The sequence below is a fragment of the Chelonoidis abingdonii genome, chromosome 2, assembly GCF_003597395.2.
Source record: "Chelonoidis abingdonii isolate Lonesome George chromosome 2, CheloAbing_2.0, whole genome shotgun sequence".
Lineage (NCBI taxonomy): Eukaryota > Metazoa > Chordata > Testudines > Testudinidae > Chelonoidis > Chelonoidis abingdonii.
Window position 1 is genome coordinate 153,754,485 of NC_133770.1, and position 21,245 is coordinate 153,775,729.

Below are 21,245 nucleotides of genomic sequence, written 5' to 3' on the forward strand. Positions count from 1 at the left end.
AATGATCAGTGTGGCTGCCTCCATAGCTGGCTCTTCTGACTGGTGTCTCCCTTAGCCCCCCGGGGGGAGCTGTAGCTTGCAGAAGGTGTGGGGAAGTGCTGCTTGTATTGATTTAGTGAAATGCCCAATGCAGTCAGCTAGGATGTCTTGGAAAGGCCCTTGTCATACCGGACATCGGCAATACCAGGGGGGCTGAGCTGGACTGCCAATGAAAAGCACAGTGGGGAAAGTAACTGAAATACTTTCCTCATGCATTGTGTTTTCCAAATGGACAGCCTACCCTAAATTCCCAATTACTGAGGGACAATCTTCACTCATTGATACACGGAGAGTTGGTACTGGAAAGCACATATAACTTTTCATGAGTGATGTACCCGAATACTTGGATGCTAATATCTAAACTATTCTTAAATGTACTCACCTAAATGTGGGCTATTGCTGATTATGCGCTATATGTATCTTATCACTTTAAAAACTTTGTATTTGTGGATAATCTAAGCACTATACCCAGATGTACAGACACTTTTTTTAAACTGTGTATGTAGTATATAATATTTTTTAACATTAACTTTAATAAAATTTCTTATTCCTTCAATTTGCTTTTTCTTACAGTGCCCCTAGGAACATGAAAGGCAAAGATCTTCCTTTTCTTGCTTAATTCTTTCATCCTGCTTGTGCAGGGGTTTGTTATTATAGGGCTGCTTGTGAACACTGGTTTATTGTAGGGTTGCTTGCACCAGTTTGTTATTGTAGGGTTGCTTGTGGGTGCTGAGCTACATATATTTATTTTCACTACTGGTTGCTGGGGAAGGATGGGACGTGGATGGTGCGAGGAACAAGTGTAGAGTACACCAGGGTCTCCTGAGTTAGGCATGTTCTTTGCTCTAAATCAGTGGCTCTCACCCTTTTTCAGATGACTGTCCCCCTTTCAGGAGTCTGATTTGTCTCATGTGCCCCCAAATTTCACCTCACTTAAAAATGACTTGCTTAAAAAAATCAGCCATAAAAATACAAAAGTGTCCCAGCCACACTGTTACTAAAAAATTGCTTATGTTCTCATTTTACCATATAATTATAAAATAAATCAGTTGGAATATAAATATTGTACTTACATTTCAGTGGATAACAAATAGAGCAGTATAAATGTCATTGACGACATTTTAGTGGTAGTGACTTGGCTAGTGCATTTTATGTAGCCTGTTGTAAAACTAGGCAAATTCCTAGATGAGTTGATGTACCCCCTGAAAGACCTCTGCATATCCCCAGGGTTGAGAACTGTTGCTCTAAATTAAATAACTGATTCTTGTATCATCTACATGTGATCCTGCACTTTTCCCAGTAGGAGTTGGTAATGCAGGTCTCACCCTAAGAGTTGCGTGGCACATACTTAGGGCCCTACCAAATTCATGGACCATTTTGGTCAATTTCACAGTCATATGATTTTAAAAATTGTCAATTTCACGATTTCAGCTATTTAAAGCTGAAATTTTACAGTGTTGTAATTGAAGGGGTCCTGACTCAAAAAGGAGTGGGGGTGTGTGCGTGCGTGTGGGGGTGTGTGAGGAGGCGGAGGGGGTCACAAGGTTATTGTAGGGGGGGTTGCAGTACTGCTACCCTTACTCCTGCGCTGCTGCTGGCAGTGGTGCTGCCTGCAGAGCTGGGCAGCTGGAGAGCAGCAGCTGCTGGCTGGGAACCCAGCTCTGAAGGCAGCGCCGCCGCCAGCAGCAGCGCAGAAGTAAGGATGGCCTGGTATGGTATTGCCGCCCTTACTTCTGTGCTGCTGCCTGCAGAGCTGGGCCCTCAGTCAGCAACTGCCACCTTCCAGCTGCCCAGCTCAGAAGGCAGCAGCGCAGAAGTAAGGATGCCATGGTATGGTATTGCCACTCTTACTTCTGTGCTGGTGCTGGCAGGGTGCTGCCTTCAGAGCAGTCTGTAAAATCTGTATAGTACAGGGTAAAACCACACAAAAGATCAGATTTCATGGTCTGTGATGCATTTTTCATGGCGGTGAATTTGGTAGGGCCCTACACATACTGTAGTGGTAGTTTTATTATCCTTATATTGCAGCTAACGGTCTGTCTACACCAGGGGTCGGCAATCTTTCAGAAGTAGTTGCCGAGTCTTCATTTATTCACTCTAATTTAAGGTTTTGCGTGCCAGTAATACATTTTAATGTTTTTAGAAGGTCTCTTTCTATAAGTCTATGAAATCTAACTAAACTTTTGTTGTATGTAAAGTAAATAATGTTTTTAAAATGTTTAAGAAGCTTCATTTAAAATTAAATTAAAATGTAGAGCCCTCCCGGACCAGTGGCCAGGACCTGGGCAGTGTGAATGCCACTGAAAATCAGCTTGCATGCCGCCTGCGGCATCCGTGCCATAGGTTACCTATCTGTGGTCTATGCTGTCCTGTAAATCAGGGTCTGTGGGGCCTGGTCTTGTAGTCTCACAGTTTCCAAGCCCGCACTCGTGTCCACACTGCATTATAAACCTTGGTTTACAATTGCTGGACTCAGGTCTTGGCCATGTTAATGGTTCCATGCTGCATTACGCAGCCCTTCTGTCTCAGGCCTGCGGCTTGAGCTGTGTCCGCATGGCAGAATGACAGCACTGGGACCCGAGTCTCAGCAGGTCTTGGACTCAGATCCATCCCCTGCAGGTGGCTCCCGGGATCCAAGGCGGGAGTGCTTGGCAGCCCAAGTCAGACACATTTGAGTGCAGAAGGTAGAGGGGTTTGGGTGCAAACCGGAGCCTGGCTTTACCAGGCAGTACAGACTGACCCTAATGGGCATTGCTCCTTCACCCAGCACAGGGATCTCGTAGCCAGCCCTTGTGAAGCAGCAGCAGTGATGGTGCCAGTGCAGGGAAACCGCAAGCTGAGTCTCTGGCCTGGATGTACTCCATTCGCACGCTGAAGTGCGAGGCAGGGAGCCAGTGAGACTCAAGTCTCTTGGAAGTCTGAGGTTTCTGGTTGTCAGTGGCGTGTTTGCATCTCCCTCGCTGACCTCCTGAGTATACTCTGCTACACACACACCGCTCCCCGCATGACAGAGCTGTGCCGTGCAATGGGACTTCCATTCCTCCCCCTGCTCCTTCCCCCGAATCAGCCAAAGCCGCAGCTGATGATGGCAAAGACCTTTGTCCCCAGGGAGGGGGCGGGGGTTGAGCAGCCGCCCCCCCACATCCTCTAGCTGCCGGAACTCATAATTGAAAGCATTAGCTGGTACAGCTTCGATCTGATCAGCTCTCTGGTTCCCTGTGAGTAGAAACAGCTAAACACAGGCAGCCTGGCCAGCCCCTATTGCCCTGCTTCCTCAAGGGCAGGGTTGTAGGGGGGGCAGCTTGGGCATGTCTCTTGTCTGGTTTAAGTGAAGCATCTGTCCAGCTTTGCAGTGACCCTGTCTGTCCAGTTTCCTGCGAGTAATCTGGGACAGAGCCACCTGGTAGCCCAGCCCTTGAGTAACACACTGCTTTGAATTCCACACTCTTCCCCCTCCTCCAAGGAAACCTGGCCTGATCCAAAACCCTTTGAAGTCTTGGGGGTCTTTCCAGTCGCTGCAATTGGCATCTGGGGTAGGGGGCTTTGATTGATCCTTTTTGTCCCTCCAGAAAAGGACTTAGCTCGGGCTGGAATGAAAATCCTCCTGTCCTTTCTCCCACACCCCCATGAAGATCTGGGGGAACGTGTGCTGCATTGCCTGCCAACGCGCTTGTGCATTGGCGAGATCTTACAGCAAACCCATGGTCTCAGCAACATGCTAGATCAGTTGGAGAGGCAGCGGCCTAATGCACAGTACACTGGACGGGGAGTCAGGAGACTTGGGTTCCAGTCCCAGCTCTGCCACTGACCTGCTGGGTGCCTCAGTTTCCCCTCCTGCCCTTTCTCCATTCAGACTGCAGGCTCTCCAGGACAAGGTCTCACTCTGAGGCCTTTGGAATGACGGGGAGGGGAGAGGTTTTTGTACCAGCAGCATGCTCCTCATTCCTTTGGCCTCGGTGTCAGCGCAATTAGCTCTGCCTGGGGTGGAGTTTGGTGAAGAGAGAAAGGTGGCTGGGGATGAGAGGGGAGGAGAGCAAGCAGCGCAGAAATTTCATTCTGACTTCCCTGGAGCTGTAGGAACAGCTGCTGTTTGTAGACTGTATAAAATACATAATAGAAAAGAGAATTGAATGGGGCAAAGCTAAATCGACCCTGCCTTTTAAGTAGCGCACCCTCCCTGGAATAATGGGCAGGGCCTCTGCTCCGTGCCCCTTCAAACGTCTCCTTAGAACCCCCCTCTGCTGTGACACTTAGAAGATTATTACTTATGGTAGAAACTAGAGGTCACAACCAAGATCAGGGCCCCGTTGTTTGAGGCTCTGTACATACAGAGAGCAAGAGACAATCCCTGCCTTGAGGAGCTTACAGTTAAAATAGATAGGACAGACACAGAGTGGAAGGGGAAACTGAGTCACAGAGTGTAGAATGGGATTTGCCTGAGTTCCCACAGTTGGTCCATGGCAGAACTAGGAATAGAACCGGTGGCTTCTGAGTTCCAGCCCCGTGCCCTATCTGCTGCCTCCCTTGTGCTGCTCTGAAAGGCTCCTTTCTGCCCTTCAAATCTCTCCTTTAAATTCACCCCTTTTGTGCTACCTGATAAGAAATCAGCCCGTTGTGATGGCTGGATTGAGGGACAGATGTAGCTAGTCAGCACTTACAATAAGTGTGTAAAAAAACAAAAAAAACAAAAAAAACCCCAGACAAATAGCCCATGTGTCTAAGTACAGGATGTATTTGACTGGTCTGTCACCCTCCTCATCTCCTAAGATTGGGATGTCTGTAAGCGCAGGGACATTGCTCTCCTTTACTTAGTGCAGTCTGGACTGAGCCCTGGGGTGCTACAGCCATACCTTCATTAAATAACAGTGAACTGGAGTGAATTGCCGTCTTCACTTGGCTGTAGCCCAGCCTGTGATTTCTCCTTGGTCCTCTACTTGTTAAACGCTGGGGCCAGCTCCTCAGCCAGCATCAATTGGCATTGCTCCATTGACTCCAGCGGGAGCTGTGCTGAATGACAACGGCTGAGGAGCTGGTCCCATTTCAGCACCAGCAGGTGCGGTGGGGAGTGAGGGGAGGAGCATGATCAACTTTCTCTTGGCAGGTACAGATTACAAACCCGGGAGAAAGAGGGGCAGGTGTCTAGCTGAGAAAGGGGAAGCGATGCCGCTGGCCCACCAGGGTTAGGTAGAGTTTGGTGATTTGCCTTTTTTATGTATGCCTCTCACCATCCTCCAGACTGGGCAGGAGCTCTCCAGGGTGGGGAAGCCACTGAACAGGACAAAGCCACTGCAGCTGGAGTGGGCGTGTGAGAACAGGATGGAGCTCAGCTTGTGTGTACACTGCACACGCCCTTCGGTAGCTGACATCATTCAGGCTCTGGGTCTTCCTGTCCTCAGCCGAAGTGGGTGTGGTGTGTGGGTGGGTGGTGTGTGTGTGTGTGTGTACATGGGTTTTGTGCGAGTGCCCATACGTGCGTGTGGAGCTGTCTGGAAGTATGGGAACGTGTGTGCAGACACAGGCATACAAGGAGCATGAGCACACAAACGTGGAGGGGGGAGTTGTGCATGAAGCTCTGTGTGTGGGTTTTGTGTGGACACGCGTGTTGTGTGTGTGTGTGTGTTTACGTGTGTGTGAATGTGTCTGGGGAAGAGGAGCAGATCGTAACACAGGTCAGGGTTTGGAAGCTCAGGAATTGCTTTAAGAGCTGGGAAGGCAGAGGGCAGCTACTGTCAGAAAGCTCCGCGGGCAGCCAGTTGCCCGTCACTCGGACCCCACGCTAGTTTAAAGAGCAGGGCTGTGCATAATGAGATGAGAACCAAGTGAATATGGTACGTTGCACTTTTTGGGCCCCTAAGCACCGCACAAAGAATAATGAACTCCCCTTATGTTGCCCCAGCGTGCTTCTACAGCTGTACATCTTTGGTTGCTTTAAAGAGGTGGTGAAATACCATTTTCCCTATTTTATGGCTGGGGAAACTGAGGTACAGGGAAGTGAACTGATTCACACCAAGAGCTGAGAATAGAACCCAGGCACCTTGACTCTGGTTTCCTCTTCTCTAACTATTGGAGTATGCTGCCTACATTGGGTCAGCTGCCCCTGGGTACCTTCCACCCTCTGACCCACCCCTGCCCTGTCACCTGGTGCTGCCAGATGATAGCCACACTGGCTGGTGTGGTCCCAGCCCATTTTAGTGTTTAATTTCCCTTTGTTCTCCTTTGGGGTGCTCCTGGGCTTGGTAATGCCAGGTACCCGTGGAGGCAGCTGGCTGAATGGTCCCGTGTTTGTATTTGCCTTATTATAAGTGAGTTATTAACAGACTCCCACCAGGGCGGCTTTGTTGCTTACCACACTGGGAAGTAGGGCAGGACCCCAATTCACATTCATTTGTAGGGGAGAGCCAGGCACCCAGCTGCCCCTTGGTGCCTCTGAAACACGAGGGGAACAAGCAAACACACAAAAAATCCCTGCAGGCCCAAGGATCAAGCTGGGCTGGTGCTTCCTGTACAAGAGGCATTTAAAACCTGTTCCCTGGCTTTGCCAGCTGTTGATTTTTCCTGCGGAGTGAGTGTGCGGTTTGGAGCTGGCTTCGGGAGTGACACTTGATTTACAGCGAGCAGGAACATGGAAGAAAGACTCGTCTGTTTTGTTCTGGGTTATTTATTATTATGATTATTCGTTCAGGAGATTTTTAAAAAAATAGCCCCCATCTTTGAACCGTTTCTGGTTTTTAGATGGTCTGGCTGCGCAGCTAGGGACTACCGGTCCCAATCCAGACACAGAGATGTGGGCTCATCTCTCGTTCTGATGCTTAACAGGCTGACACAGGGTTGCTTTGGGATTCAAAGGCTTGTTCCCTCCTGGGATGGCAGGATCTTGCTTCTCCTTAGGGATCCAGTCAAATCTAAACCACAGGTTTTCTTAATGGCCTTTGGCAAGCAGTGCCCAGGCCAGCTGATGTCCGCAAGCGCTTCTCTGCCTCAAGGTATCCAATAGATGTCTTCACTGATACTGCCATGTCCTCACTGATACTGTTATGGTTAGTCTCATGGATAGGTTGTCAACCAGATTATATAGGCAGGAGCTGAAAGATAGAGCCTGCAAGAGGTTGGATACACCTTCTGTGAGGTGCCAGCTCAGCACGGCTGCTCTGACAAAGCAGCTGTGGAGGTGGCTGGACTAGTAACATTCAGGACATGTTCCAGTCAAGGAGATCTCTCTACCAGAGTGGGCGCTCTGCTAACGGGCTAAATCTACCGTAGCATCCTGTTATCCCACTTGGTAGCGCATTCTGCTGCAGGTTAGAGCAGGCACTCAGGACACCTGGTACTATTCCTGCATCTGCCACTGGCTCACTCTGCCACTGGGTCACAGCCAGGGACAAGTAAACCTCTCTTGTGCCTCAGTTTCAACATCTGAAAAGTGGGGATAATAATATGGGGGTGGGAAGAGTGGAGGCTTAATTGCATCATGCTTGTAAAGTGCTTTGAGGTCTCTGGTCTGTTGAGGGGCAAATGATGAGTCATGCTACGAGAAAAAGTCTGGATAAAACTCTCAGTGCCGAAGCATACAAGCTTTTCCTAGTAAAGCCACTGGACTGAATGCATCCCGGGGGTAAGATGAGCAGATTTTGTAGACACTATATAGTCTGGGGCCATTCAGAAATTTTCAGGATACCCAATCTTGAGTTCTGAGTGGGACTGATATTCAGGAGTTTGCTGGGGAGGGGACAGAGCGTTTGCACATGTCAGTGTGCTTGTGACTGATCCCGGGGCCACATCCTCAGTGGGCATAAATCAGTGCAGCGCCAGTGAAGTCATTGACACTGCGCTGAGTTGTCCCTGCTGAGGGTCTGGCCTATTGATGGCCAGGCTAGAAGGGACTATCATGATCATCTGACCTCCTGCATGGCACTGGCCATATCATTTCACGCAGCGATTCCTGCACCGAGCCCAGTGAATTGCGATGGCATTTTATATGAGCCACAAGCCCCAGGCATGATAAGACCCCGTTCTTCTCCTTCCCTCTCTCCTGCTGCCTTTCCTTTGCATGGTAGGACAATGCTAAGAGTCTTGGATCACCAAGTACTGCCTTGAAGCCAGTCCCAGTCTCTTGCACAAGAGGAGAGTTCTCAGCATTACAACCCCACTAGAGTAATTCAACCCCTGCAGGCATGGCGGATGGCCTTTGCCAAGAGGCCAAAAGTCTGGCTAGACTAGACAGTCAGCCACCTCTCTGTTTCAGACAGAGTGGTCCTTCTAGATAAGGACTGAGGTCCCTCCTGGGGCACTGCAGAGACGTTTTGGGAGTGTCTGTCACAGCGTTTCCAGGAACGCTGGAGTGCAATCTAAACGAAATGCAGTGGGTGAAATTCACACTCTGGGCTTGCATGTGGCATAGACAGGCCCTTGTGCTGGCTCTTTGTGCCCCTCCCGGTGAATCAATAGTCACACTGGGAATGGATGCCTGGACTCCTGATTCCCTGCTCTAACCACAAGATCGCATTTGGTGCTCTGCTCTTGGGCATGTGGTGGTTCACAGTCCTCAGGATTCCTCTTCTCTGAGCCCTCTGGTTAGTATTATATTTGTTTATTTGTACGGTGTCTAGTGCCCCAAATTGGGGATCGGGGCCCCGTTGTGCTGGGTGTTCATATAGTGGAAAGGAAGCAGTTTGCAGTCTAACTCTGGGATGAGAGACAACAGATGAAAGGTGGGTAAGACAAACAGGAAGGGCATAAGGCAGCAGCGAGACCGTTATGAGTGGCACAGCAGAGGATTGCATTCTCTTATTCTCAGGACAGCAGCAGCTTCTACCCAGCCATTTGCCCTTGGGGACTCTTGGGCTTCGTGTGTCCACTGGCGTCCCGAGCAGCTTGTGATGTGACTAACAAGGATGATTGAGAAGAGGCAGCCAGGAGGTCAGCCAGCACACGGCTAGCCTTCAAGAGAAGCTTAGTTGGTTTGTCTTCCGTCATCCTAGCCACATGCCCTGCTCACTGAAGGAGTTGGGATGTCACTACATTTGCAATACTTAGTTCTCCATAGACCCCCTGCAGTTTCCTGTAAGAGCTTCCCCATCTGGCCAGTCATAACAGGATTTTACTCTGGAGGGCTATTGTGAGCTTTAGAAAGTTAGCAAATACAAGGCTGGGCAGGTGTCCCCTTTAGCATCAAGTCTAGACCAGTCTTCCCCAGGGACCAGGAAAACTTAAGATGCCCACTTAGTGCATGCCTTTATCCTGGGCTTCCCTCTGCCTTTGGGGCAGATGGGGGAAATTGACATTAAATATTATTTTAAAATCTGGAAAATATCCTGCCCCCGATTTGTAAATGAACACTCGTTCCTTTGCAAAGCATCAAAAATGGTTTGAACCCCAGCTCTTCAGTGCTCAAAGCACACATTTCTATTGCTTGAGATTGTCACTCCTTTTTTGCTGGTTGTGGTAGCAGGTTCTTAACCTGGGCCAGACATTTGAGTGGGACGTAGCACACTTAGCTGGCGTGTTACAGAGGCAACGTGGGTTGGGAGCCCGAGGGAATCAGGTGCTTAGTGCCTGTTAAAAGTTGGTAGGAGTTGGGCACCTAACTCCTTTTGAAGATCACAGTTGTGGAGCTCCAGAGCTGTCCTGTTTGTGGACCACATTTCTCTGCGCTCCCTGTGTCTTTGATCACTGCCGGTTCATACAGACCTTTGAGGGCCTGAGAATTAACTCCATAAGCATGAGGCTGCTTGGACTCAAAGCATAATGGACATGTGCAATAGGTCTGTACCTCATCGGGAATAGTGATCATGGCAGCCCCCGGGGAACAACCAGAAGGTCTCCAAGACAAGGGGTCTGGGACACATCAACACTGTGGTATGGGGGAACCGTACGCTGTTGCTGGCTGCTCCGTGGGGAGATGAATGGATTTGTTCTGCAGAGGATTCTGGCAACTACCAGCTCTTGGAAGACGCGAAGGGTCACTTGCAATCTCTTCCCATTCATGTCTTGTCCCATCGAGCCACTGGGAAAGCCTCTTCCATTCCTGTACCCAGAAGATGCAGTGCTGCTGGCGTTTGTGGTTCCTTTGCCATTGAAGCTGGCTTATTTTAGATTCTTTTTGAGTTCACGTGGTGCTTTTGGATTGGAAAACCCCTGCAGGACAGAGCCCATCTGTCTCCCCATGGAGCAGCTCGCAGCAGTGTATGGTTCCCCTGTACCACTGTGTTGATGTGTCCCAGATCCCTTGTCTTGGTGACCTTCTAGCGAATGAGATGGGAGTGAGATCTCTAGGGTCCATTCAGTCCTCTTCCATCCCATGGAAACTGCCAACATGTGGCCAGCCTGGATGCTGGGTTTTGTGTCATTAGCAGCTGGATTGAGGCTGTCGTCTTGTATCACAAAGAGCAGGGGTTGTGGTTTGTGACATGCGGACGCACACCCCCTTAGGAAAACCAGAGCCCCCAACCTCTCACCAAGGAGCCAGCATATCAGAGTCTCTACCCACATACCAGGATTTGAACCAGATGACTCCTCCTTCCCCGCACCAGCTCCTGAGCCATCCAGCTCACCGTCTTCTTCCAGGCACCTGAGATTTAGGATTGACGGAGCTGCGCTTAGCTCCCCAAACGCCTTGGGAGCCAGGAGCAGGAGAAATAACGCGTGTAAAGCTTGTTGGATCATTAGGTGGTGGCTCTTAGCTGATCAGAGATGACGGGAAAATGTTACCTATCCCCTCCCCAGTATTGCTGTCGAGATGATTTTGATTCTTCCGTCAGTGAGCGGATTACAAGTCTAGGACCTCGTGATCGGGATCCGTGCCGCGCAGTAGGTGATTGGCAGCATGACTCTACGTAGGCATGTACGGTGGAGTGACTCCACAACTCCTTGGTTCTGTGAGCTTCCCTGATTACATCAGAGGGGAAGTCAAAGCAGGGAGAAGGGTGGCTAGTTGCTTTCATTCCCACGCAGGGTCTCCTTGATCCAGATCTGCGTTCGCCCCAGGTTGAGGGTCTGCGGGGGGGGGGGTCAGTGAACACCGATCGGACTGAGGCTTTCCCACCAGAAATGCCATAGTGCATTAAAGAAAACGGCAGCCGGCCACTGCCATGCTCCCAAACAGGAGCGCCCAGCCCTGCATTAAGGAATATGGGGGTTACGTCTGTGCTGCAGTAGCAGCATATGTTACCGGTCCCTTTAACAGAGCAGTCAGGGGGCATTTAAGGTTCTTCGATTGAAGCTGAAGGCAGAAAAACTCAGCGCTTGCAAAATGCTGAATCTCAGCTGTTTGGGGGCGGGGGATTTGGTGCCGGTCGATGATGTATTTATCCATTTCTCTCTTTTGCTTTTTCAAAGCCTCCCTGAAGAGGCCGAGGCCTGCCCCCTCTGAGCCTGCCGGAGCGCGGCGTTTTATTTCAAAAGGGTGGGGGAGTTAATTCTGTCCCTCCGTCGCCCGCACCGACCCTGCTTTCTCTGCCTGCCTGCAGTACTGCTGCCATTCCGGCTATGTACGTGCACTGTGCAAGAAGGATAATGGCCCCTACAGCTGTTCGGCGGGGGGAGGGGGAAGTGTGTGTAGGCTGAATAACTAGATCAGTGTTTCCTCCTCTGTGGTCCTTAGTTGTGGTGTGTCACGTTTTCCTGTGGACCCTTCCGTGCTTCCCTTTCCTTTCGCCTTTCTGTTTTTGGTTCTTTTCCAGTGGATTCTGCAAATGTAAGTGTTCCCTTTTTATCTTTCCCTTGTGTGCAGTTTTCCGAGATGTCTGTCTGTCTGTCTCTGTCTTTGTTACAGAGAGTGCCAAGGTTTACCCGGCGCGCGCATGTGTGTGTGTGTTTGGTTAAACCTTGGCCATGGTGTGTGTGTGTGTGTGTTAATCTGGTGCAGCTTTCTCTGGTATCTGTCTATCGATCTACTGCATGCAGAGATTACAAAGCTGATGGAAGACAGCAGCAGCAGTACGTGTCATGTTTAAATAGCAGAATTTGCAAACCGCAGCTGAACTGGCAGACACAGTTGTAGTTCAGGGTGACGATGGGGGGGCACTGACCTTTGTAAGCTGTTGCTATGGAAAACCAGCCCTGCTGCTCCCCACATTTTCTAAACTCTTGCACCGGTTCCATGCAGCCATCTGGGCAGGGGGCGAGCTCAGAGAGAGTTTGCTTTGACAGCATTTGCCCCCTGGGGCACCAAAATAACTAGACGGGGAGGCGAGTGGTGGTGGTGGGGAAGATGAGAGAGGAAACACATTTCTTCGGTACAAAGGTTACCCTGTCATTTGTAAGCTCTTGGAGATCCGCGGTGGGGTTTTCCTGTAATGATCTTAAATTATAAATGGCTACTAACTTATTTTCTTAAGTAGCTTACTGAATTTGGAAGCTTTCCAAAGTGTGTGTGTGTGTGTGGTTTTCTTTTTTTGGCCGTGGCATTTAAAAAAAAAACAAACTCACTTTCCCTTAAGGTGGACTTTTTTTTCCTTCTAAAAATATTGTCTGCTTCACTTCTGGGGAACTTAAAAACGGTCATTGGGGGGGAAAGAAGCTGAGGATTAAAAAAAAAAAAAGATATTTTTTGGCTGTGTAAATAAAAGGAGAGTAAGCCCAGAGGTGCGTTTTCAAGGGAAAATGGTGGTGATAATCGAGGTGGGGGGATGGCATATTTGTCATGAAAACTGGGGTGACTTTGTCCGGTGAGAGGTTGATTTCTTCAGCGTCACTCAGGCAAAAGAGAGAAAGGGAGTCTGAATAATTGATCCACACTAAGGAAGCAGAATGGTCTCACAATGCACATCCTGCAAGATCCTTGCACAGACTGGCAGATCCAAAGCCTTGTCAGGGCCAAGGGGGCAGGGGCGGCGATGCTGCTGATGGCTGGGGTGTGTGTATGTTTGTGTGTGTGTTGGGAGAGAAGCAGGGGAAAAGGCACGAATTGTAGAGGTTCCTCCTCAGAGTTCCCCCACCCCTAGCTGTGCTGCAAAGGAACAAAGGGAGCTGGGCGGAAAAGCCGTGATGTGCAGGATTTGTTAGATAAGGGGTAGATTTGATTGGCTTCGTGTGTGAAAAAACTGCCTCTGATCTGTAAAATATATTAGATTTATAATTAACCCTTTGGAGAGCCCACCCGCACAGCGGAATTGGGTCTCCGGGATGCAGTCTTCCATACCTTATCGCCCTGGACTGCAGCTCCCAGTTGAGCTGTAGCTTGGTCGGATGATGCGCTTTGCCTCTATCCCTCCTACCTCCTTCAGCATTTAATTGAGCAGAGCCTGGGGTTTGTAGAGGAACTTTTTCATCAATTCAAAAGTTTTAAGGCCAGAAGGGGTCACTGTGTTCATCGCCCGGTGATCCTTGCATCGTGCCCCTCTCTTGCTTAACTAGAGCAGATCACCCAAAGACACCCCCCCACCTGACTGACAGCCTTCATGTGAACTATAGTGTGATTGTTTTTGTTTTTCTTTATCCTGGTCCTTAATGGAATCCCCGGGCGGGTGATAAACACAGTGGGAGCAAAGACGACCAATGTGCAGCATGCATAGTTACCCTTTAATATCCCTGTGCCCTCCCATAGCTATCCCAGGCATGGTCATGTTCCCACTGAAGTCAACAAGAGTCTTGCATTTGAGTTCCGTGAGCTTGAAGCCCACAGCCTGTTGTGTGTTGCTCTCTGCAAGACACACCTGAGCAAATGTCTGATGTGCATCTACGGTGCAGGCGTGGCCCTTGTACTGGCTAAGCCAGTTTACAGCCTCAGGTTGAGCTGCTCGGCTTGGTTCTGTGGACTGGAGGTTCGATTCACCAATGTTTTGTGGGTGAGGTCAGCATCTGGGAGTGACAGCAACTAGTAGTGAGAGCCAAAGCTCGCATTTGCCTGGCCGCTGATGGACTCTCGCATGACATCCAGCTGCCGCTGCTGTCCCAGCCCTGGGCTTTCCCTGAGCAGAGCTCTGCTGATGCTGCTCAGCCCTGATCAACAGCAGCATCCCCGTGCTGTCCTGATTGCGTGGGACTTAGTGTTTTCAAAGCCCTGGGAGGTCACTGGATGCCAGGGTTCAACTGTAAGTTGTTAATATTCATTAAGACGCCAAGCGCTGTTTTCGCAGTGGTCTCCAAATGCACTCGGTCCCCCACTCTGATAATATTTCTCTATATTTTCAACGAGCTTAAATGAAGCATGTCAAAGCTGGCGTGTTGGCCAAGCTGCTGAGAAAACGACTATAATTGTGTGACCCTCGATGGTTTTCAGCACCACATCATCTCCTTTTTCATGCCTCTTGAATTTCTAATTGCGGTTACACCAGTGTTCTCCCCTCCCCACCCATGAGAGACATCTCAGGGTAGGGGTAACAGAGCAGCTAGGAGGAATTTCCAGAGCCCAGCTCTGTTTCAGACCTTTCCTGCCTGCTTAGGTTCTTGGAAGCTCTCTTCTCCTCCATAACACTGGCGATGCGATGGACACCCTGCATGCCTGTGAAGTGCTGCTATCCTTGTTGGAACAGATGGGGAAACTCAGGTTTCAGGTCTGTCTGTGCTGCAGTAAGAGGTGTGACAAAATGCAGCACGTGTAGACACACCTGAGCTAGCTCACTCTAATAGTGGTGAAGCTCAGGCTGTGGGAGCCCAGCCGGGACCCTGGGTGTTTACTCGAGTGGCAACCCCATGCTGCCATGGCTTCACCGCTATTGGCTTTTTGAGCTACTGGATCAAACTAAGTGTGGCCTTGTCCTCGCATGCTGCAGTCACCCTTCTGAGATGGCCAGATTTTCAAACGTGGTCAGCAGCTCCCATTGGGACACGTAGAGCCAGATTTTCAAGACTCACCTGTTTTGACCCAAGGAGTTGGTGGCAGGGCTGAGGATTGAACCTAGGTCTCCTCTGCTGTCTGCCAGTCAGAGCATCTTAGCCACAAGACCAGACTTCTTTCCTTGTGAGCTGAGATCTGGAGTTCTGGTTTCAGGTCTAGGCCCCACAGGGCTAGCGAGCTAGAGGGAATTTGAAGGAGAGAAACAAACGTGGTGCTTGGGCTGGAGAGGACTGATTTTTGGAACAAGAATTCAATAAGTGTAGAGTGGGACAGAGTGAGAGAAGCTGGTAACCCTTTATGGGCATTCAGCAGACATGGACACCAAGGGTAGAAGGTCTTGTCTAGGTGATGGCCATAACTAAGAAGGATGGGATGAGATGAACTATAGGAAGATCGAGTCTGAATATCTGCTCGGCTGTGCGACTGGCTGCCCTGGGAAGTGAGGAGACACCTGTCATTGGGTTACACAGCCCTGGAGAAGCAACCTAGAGCAAGGAACTGTCCTGCATGGGCAGAATGAAATGGGTTGCGTGTGTGGGTGCAGGGAGAGGGTTCCCCCCCATTTATCTGAGAGAGAGATCCATTCATGGAAGTGGGGGCTGGGTGGGTGGTATATATGTGTCCCCTCCCAGCTGGTGGTGAGGAATCCACAGAAATTTGAGGCTGCATTAGCTTTTCCTAGTTCCCACTCTGCACCATGGGATCTCCCTTTGAGGGGACAGCTGAGTGGCCCCTGGCAGCAGGGCTCCGTGGAGGCTGGAAAGGGGCAAGGGAAGCCCCACAAGGCCCCTAGCCCAGGGAACAACGATCCTGCTGATTCCATGCCCTCATGTTACATCAGAAAAGAGTTTGAGGCTCTTCCTGCTGTCTAGCCACAAAGAAAGGGAGGATGGTTGAAAACTTTTGCTCCAGCAGATCTCGAGGGTCTGAAATCCCTGCTATTCATGCTCTCAGAGAGAAGAACTTTGGGTGAGGTTCACAGAGCTCCCCTCCAGCAATTCTGCCTCACTCCCCTCCTACCACAATTCGATCCGCTGAACTGGTGCTGACGCCATCGTATTAACTCCACCCAGATTGGCGTGATGAGCCCATGTCCCACCCCTGTCGAAGTCAGAAAACCAGAATATGGACCCTCTGCTGAGGACAACCCTCCCCCCGCTTTCTGTGAGCATCCTGGGTCCAGCATCCTCACTGCTGGGAACACAGACCTTGTTTGGTTTGTTGTTTTTTCTTAAATGTGCTACTACCTTGCTCCTGGCCTTGGGAGGCGAAACAGCACAGTCTCCTCAGAGACGGGTCCCTCTGGCAGCCTGGGAAATTGCTGTCAGATGTCTCCTTGGCGTGTGAAGGGGGGTGGAACAGACTTCTTATGCTACCAACATTTGTGTCACATTAGAGTACCGTATGGAACGTGGGAGACGGAACCCTTCCCCTAAGGGTTCTCTCAAAACACAGGACCGCCTTTGAAGAAGCCCTCTTGGTCAGAGCTGTATTTAGAAGATTTCCGAAGGGACTGGCTGTCCCTTTCGAGTGGGAAGTTACCTCGTTTGGCCTCTCCTTGTTATGGGGTCACAGCAGGTCTTGGGTTGTTTATACTGGCCAGCGACTGACTGCTCCAGTCTCGCTTTGAAGTGGGGCTGTTTTGTTCTCAGGGAAGGTGAATTGGAAAGGCATCTCAGACATGAAACTAAGGCTATGTCTACATTACTGGCATAGCTGCAGCTACACTGACCTAGCATTGTAGTGTAGACGCTTATTTCAGTGACAGAAGGGGGTTTTCCGTCGATGTAGTTAATCCACCTTTCCGAGTGGCTGTAGCTAGGTCGGCGGAAGAACTCTTCCGTCAACCTCACTGAGTCTATGCCGGGGCAGGGGCATTGGTTAACCTAACCGCATTACACAGGGCATGATATTTTTTACAGTTCTGAGTGGTGTGGCTAGGTTGTGCTAATATTTAGGTGTAGACTGGGGCTAAGAACTGGGGCACAGTGGGAATTAGTGAGGAGGGAAGTTGCTGCTCAGTCTGGCAAATTGAGCCGTACACTATTAGCCAGAGGATACAAGGCTGGCTCATAACTGGACCTCAGGAAGCTGAGGCTTCGCTCTGCCACAGACTTCATATGTAAGGCCTGGTCTACACTAGAAAATTAGGTTGGCCTAACTACGTTGCCAAGGGATGTGAAAACTTCCCACACCCCTGAGCGATGTAGTTATGCTGACCTAGCTGCTTGTATAACCGGTACTAGGTCAACGGAATAATTCTTCCAAGCTACCATCTCTTGGGGAGATGGATTACCTATGCTAATGGGAGGGATTCTCCCATTGGCGTAAGCCATAGGTAGTGTCTGTACTGAAACACTCTGCTGCTGTGGTGTTTTTAAGTGTGGACAAGGCCTCTGTCTCTTCCCCGCTCCTGGCTTCAGTATTGCTGATGTGAAATGGGGTTGAGAATCCTGACCTCACAGGGAGTGGCGTGAGGCTCGTGTTCAGGAAGCACGTCAGTACTCGGGCCACAGACGTACCAAGATGGAGGGAAAGATGGCTCCACTGTAGGTGAAATGGGCTTAGGCGTCTCACTTGCTCCAGCACTAATAGGCCCTCACCTTGGCAGAGAGGCTTGAGGTGAATGAGCCATGAGGTGAGATGGTTCTTTCGCCCCCTCGAAGAGGCAGTGCTGGAGGAAATGTGCCCTGCCAAGAAATTTTCAGGGCGCTCGGCCTGGCTCTAAATCCACATGTGGAATGAAACTGATTTTTCACTATTTCTCTGATCAGGGTTAATCTCTGTGTTCAGACCTTCAGGACTTGGCCCTTCCTGCAGATAGCACTCGGCGTGTGGAGACTGTGTTTCAGTTACAGAGTATTGCCACAAGCTAATTTGCATGGAGGTCATCTACATGCTGAGTGGCGCGGCGCGCCTTGAACCGGCTTAGTTAAATGGCACAAACACTCGTGTGGACACTCTTATTTCAGGTTAATCCAGGTTTATTTCAATTCATTTTAGAAACAGGTTGGAACTAAATCCAAATATCATAGAATCATACAATATCAGGTTTGGAAGGGACCTCAGGAGATCATCTAGTCCAGCCCCCTGCTCAAAGCAGGACCAATCCCCAACTAAATCAAGTAAGTGTGTCCCATGCGGAGGTTTTGCATTGGTTCAGCTAGACCAGAGCAAATATGTGTGTAGACGAGACCTCAGCCTCGGAACTCTCTCCTGAGTGTTGTTATCTCTGATTCATGTATTAGATGTTAGAAGTTACAGGAGGAGTCGTTGTCAGTGCTGGCGTCAGATTCATCGGTTCTCAGTGTCCAAGTCCTGATGCCAGCGGCGTTCCCTCATTGTTGCCTGCGGTGGCAATTCTCAGTTGCTCTTTCCCTGCGAGGGACGATCCGCCCACGTAAGGTGAGGACAGGGCGCTTCAGCAAAGCCAGCCATGTGCTCAGCCCGCTGGAATAACGCTGCTAGCGAAAGAGAAAATGGGCCAGTCCTCGGGAGGATGCCAAGTTGGAGGCACCTTTGCAGTGCTTCCTTTGTCTGGGTGGGGTGGAGGACATTCGTGCTCTCCTCCTCCTCTCGGAGCGGCTGCGAGAAACACAATCTAGAGATTAAGGGGGAAGAAGACTGACTGCCTGAGAGACCATGTTAGGTCACAAAAATCCCTTGTCTGCAAACCCTGGTCTGTTTCTGTCTGACTGTGGGAGAAGCTGTGGGGATTGCAGCGCTGGATGGGCAGGACTTCAGGCCGGGGGGCCTAGGCCTCCTCCTGTTTGTTTTGCAGACTGTATTTGGTTGACTCCAGATGTTCCCTCCCCACCGTATGTCCCTGCAGTCAGACACATGCAGAGGTGGAAAAACGCTGTGAGACGCCCTCAGTCCAACTCCCAGAGTCCAGGGCAGGATTGCTGCCTACAGTGTATTCTCCAGAGAGAGCCCCGGAGAATTTGTGTGTGTATATGCTCATAGAGACAAATGATGGTGATTTACTATTATGTGTTAATTGCTGACAGACAGCACGGTCCACTGCTGTCCATGCTCTCAGGAGCTTACAAGCTAATTACAATCAAATCAAATCCCAATCATTCAGCCAGCCATCCTCTTATCATTTAGCTATCTCCTCTCTCATCGTGTCTTATCCCTTAGCTTATGCTCATCACCATAGTATCTAGGCTCCTTGAATAAACAGTGAAATAAAGTCAGGTTAGTGGGAGCTGCAGGCCAGTTAGGATCTGTTTACGTTACATTGTAAATTGGGGTCTGTGGGACTAAGCTTGTGGACTCATTGTTTCCAAGCCCACACTGTATTGTAAACCTGGTCTTACAGTTGCTGGACCTGGGTCTCACAGCCGTGCTAACACATCTATATTGTGCCATGCAGACCATCTGACTCAGGTCTGCAGCTTGATCTGCGTCCACACTGCAAAATGACAGGGCTTGGAAATGAGTCTCAGCCGGTCTCAAGCTCAGACCCACTCGCTCCCACTTGGGTCCTGAGTGCTTGCTGACCAGAGTCAGACAGATTTGTGTGTAGACGGTAGGAGGGATTGGTCTCAAACCTAAGTCCGGGTTTACAATGCAGTGTAGACAATGAGAGGGGACAAAGGTTGTTACAAGGAGGAGGGAGAAAAATTGTTCTCCTCAACCTCTGAGAATAGGACAAGAAGCAGTGGGCTTAAATTGCAGCAAGGGAGATTTAGGTTAGACATTAGGAAAAACTTCCTAGCTGTCAGGGTGGTTAAGCATTGGAATAAATTGCTTAGGTAGGTTGTGGAATCTCCATCATTGGAGATTTTTAAGAGCAGGTTATACAAACACCTGTCATAGGATCATAGAATATTAAGGTTGGAAGAGACCTCAGGAGGTCATCTAATCCAACCTCCTGCTCAAAGCAGGACCAATCCCCAGACAGAATTTTACCCAAGTTCCCTAAATGGCCCCCTCAAGGATTGAACTCAGAACCCTGGGTTTAGCAGACCAATGCTCAAGCCACTGAGCTATCCCTCATGGGTAGTCTAGATCAGTGGTGGGCAAACTACGGCCCGGGGGCCACATCTGGCCCTCTAAATGTTATAATCCGGCCCTCGAGCTCCTGCCAGGAAGTGGGGTCCAGGGCGTGCCCTGCTCTGGTGCTCCAGCTGGGGCGCAGGGCCAGGGGCTTGCCCCACTCCACACAGCTCCTGGAAGCAGCGGCATGTCCCCGCTCTGGCTCCTATGCTTAGGGGCAGCCAGAGGGCTCTGCATGCTGCCCCCACCCCAAGCGCTGCCCCCGCAGCTCTCATTGGTCAGGAACAGCAGCCAGTGGGAGCTACAGGGGCGGCGCCTGCAGACAGGGCAGCACACAGAGCCTCCTGGCTGCACCTCCGCATAGGAGCTGGAGGGAGGACATGCTGCTGTTTCTGGAAGCTGCTTGAAGTAAGCGCTGCCTGGAACCTGCACCCCTGATACCGTTCCCATGTCCCAACCCCCTGCCCCAGCCCTGATCCCTCCTCCCACCCTACTAATCCCTTGGCTCCAGCCTGGAGCACCCTCTTCCACCCTCAACCCGTCATTCCCAACCCTACCCCAGAGCCTGCACCCCCAGCCAGAGCCCTCCCATCCTCCAGCCCCCAATTTCATGAGCATTCTTGGCCTGACATACAATTTCCATACCCAGATGTGGCCCTCAGGCTAAAAAGTTTGCCCACTCCTGGTCTAGATAATACTTAGTCCTGCTGTGAGTGTAGGGGACTGGACTAGACGACCTCTCGAGGTCCCTTCCAGTTCTGTGATTCTCTGGTTCCATGACTAGACTGCAGTAAAACACCCGCAGCTGGCCCGTGTCAGCTGACATGGGCTATGGGGCTATAAAATTGCTGGGTAGACCCTGTGGGGTCCCAGAGCTTGGGCTCCAGCTTGAGCTTGAACGTTTCTACTGCAGTTTTATAGTCCTGCAATCTGAGCCCTCTAAGCCCGTCAGCTGACATTGGTTAGTCACCGGGGTTGTTGCAGTGTAGACATAACCTTAGAGTCTTACCTGGGTGACATGCCCTCATCTAATGGAGTTCTGGTCCCATGAGGTCCCCTTTTCTTTCCTGGTAGTGGAATTGGGGGTGACTATGTTACATGCTCCAGAGCTACTTAGAACTTAGCTAGACTGTGGGGAGAGAATTTCTCTGTATCTCTGGAGAACGTGGCCCTTTCAGGTTTATTTTTATCATCTGTACAGTAACATCTAGAGGCACAATCAGAATCAGGGCCCAGTTGTGTTGGGCACTGTAAATCATAGCAGGGGACAGTCCCTGCTCCCAACAATTTACACTCTAAACAGACATAGGGTGGGAGGGAAAACAAAGGTACCAAGTGAAATGACTTGCCCAGAGTGACACAGCGGGTCAGTGGCAGAACTCTGATCTCCTGACTCCCACTCCAGTGCCCTATCGAGTAGATTACG

The 21,245-nt window shown here is 50.3% G+C and overlaps 1 protein-coding gene across 9 annotated transcripts in view; it reads left to right on the forward strand.

The window, feature by feature from the left end:
- The window catches only part of TET3 (tet methylcytosine dioxygenase 3), a 183,039-nt gene that overhangs the window by 74,177 nt on the left and 87,617 nt on the right, over positions 1 to 21,245 (forward strand). The window contains exon 1 of one of the 9 annotated variants that reach the window (XM_075062735.1): positions 8,414 to 8,609. The exons of 7 other annotated variants lie outside the window; for them this stretch is intronic. The gene's annotated coding sequence lies outside the window, so the exon portion shown is untranslated. Of the gene's footprint in view, positions 1 to 8,413; positions 8,610 to 11,326; positions 11,732 to 21,245 lie in introns of those variants that run through there. One more of the 9 variants, XM_075062736.1, reaches the window with a different exon arrangement.